We start from the raw sequence: 1,987 nt of genomic DNA, 5'->3' as shown, positions 1-1,987 counted from the left end.
TGATTTTTTTTTTTTTTTTTTTTTTTTGCTTTTATCATCCATTGAGTGCTGGCTCAGGCTACTTCAGTAAAACCTGATTGGACTATGACTGAAAAACCAATAATCTGACACCTATCAGGGACCTTTGGTCTTGAGAACTCTTTAGCAATTAACCTCTCTTTCAACACATGTGTTGGTTAAAACATCAGTCTTCCTGGTGTTGGGTTTTTTTTTCTCCAAACTGTATAATTGTATTTATTTTTGTCTTGCTTGTTCTTTTTCAATATGGACTGACATAAGAGCTCTTACTAATAACCATTCCACGGACTCAGCATTATGCTCTCTAAAATTCCTTCATCAACAAAATTCATTCATTACTTTTAACTTCAACATCATGTTAATTCTCAGGGTATGGGCAAAACGTAGTCTGATTCTTTCTAAAATGTCAAGTGAAACATCCTCCACCAAAGTTTCTAATACAGTCTGCTTCTTCTCCACAGTCCACAGTACTCTCAGAACTGTTGTCTACAGGTTCCTGTTAGAATGCTCAATTATGCTCTGCTTATAGCATCGAAAACCCCTTTTTGACAAACAATTGTTCAAGTTCATCATAGACATATCCTGTTCTTGGTACCAATTTTATATTAGTTACTTTTCATTACTGTAGTGGAATATCATGGCCAAAGCCACTTGTAAGAGAGGTTATTTCAGCGGATAGTTCCAGAGGAAGAAATGCCAACGAGTGGTGGGCATGGCTGTAAAATGCTGAAGCTGATGATCCATCAGAAAACAAGTAGAGAAAAGTGGTAGTGGTGTCAGACTGAACTTTTCAAGCCCATCCACAGTGATGCACTTCCTCTAGCAAGAGAAGAGCTCCTAAAGCTTTCACAACTTTCTCATCCAATGCCAGCAATTGGGGACCAAGTGTTCAAATACCTGAGTTTATCAGGACAGTCTTTCATTTCATTTCCTACATACTAAAGTGTGCCTCACAATGACTAAAATATTTTTTCTTTTAATCTCTCACATAATAATGATTATGTGATGGCTAAACTTGATTGTCTGCCTGACAGAACTGGGAAGAAAGAATATCAGTTAATGAATTTCCTCCATCACATTGGCCTCTGGGCATGGCTGTAGGGCATTTTATTAATTGGTAATTGATGTAGGAGAAATCCACCCTCTGTTGACATTGCTATCCCTCGTCAGATGGTCATGTGTCAGGTTTACCTGAGCAAACCCGGGGAAAACTTTACTCAGTGGTGTCTATTTCAAGTATCTTCCTTGAGTTCCTGACTTGGGTTCCCTTAAACATGAACTGTAACCTGTAAAAAGAAATAAACCATTTCCTACCCAAGTTGTTCTTGGGTAGTATAATTTAATTGCAGCCACAGCAAACAATAATAGTGGATTATACAAATATCTGTTGCACATATTTAAGAAGGGATATACCCTTGTGTTCTAGAATAGCAGCCACTCTTCCTCAGGGTCCCAAGTGCTAAGAGTACAGGTATGAGCGAACACTCTCAGCCCTGATAGGAAGTTTCAATGAAAGCAACATTTGAAGGGCAAAAATAGACTAAAATTTATCCTTGCTAGATGTATATGGATGTGTTAATTTTAAAAATAGGATTTCAGTAATGTTCATAATGTGTTCAGCAAAAGGCAAAGATCTCATATTCACATGAACAGAGATTTTGTGGGAAGCATAAGAAGACCGAGTTGAAAAATTAATTAGAAATTCCAGACCCAAAAAGAGGAACATGGGATGTACTCACTCATATTTGGTTTCTAGCCATAAACAAAGGACATTAAGCCTATAATTAGTGATCCTAGAGAAGCTAAATAAGGAGAACCCAAAGAAAAACATATAGGCATTCTCCTGAATATTAACCCTCATCAGGCGATGAAAGGAGACAGAGACAGAGACCCACTTTGGAGAACTGGACAGAAATCTCAAGGTCCAAATCAGGAGCAGAAGGAGAGAGAGAGTATGAGCATGGAACTC

This window comes from Microtus ochrogaster, chromosome 1 (genome assembly GCF_000317375.1).
Source record: "Microtus ochrogaster isolate Prairie Vole_2 chromosome 1, MicOch1.0, whole genome shotgun sequence".
Classification (NCBI taxonomy): domain Eukaryota; kingdom Metazoa; phylum Chordata; class Mammalia; order Rodentia; family Cricetidae; genus Microtus; species Microtus ochrogaster.
This window is presented reverse-complemented; position numbering follows the sequence as displayed.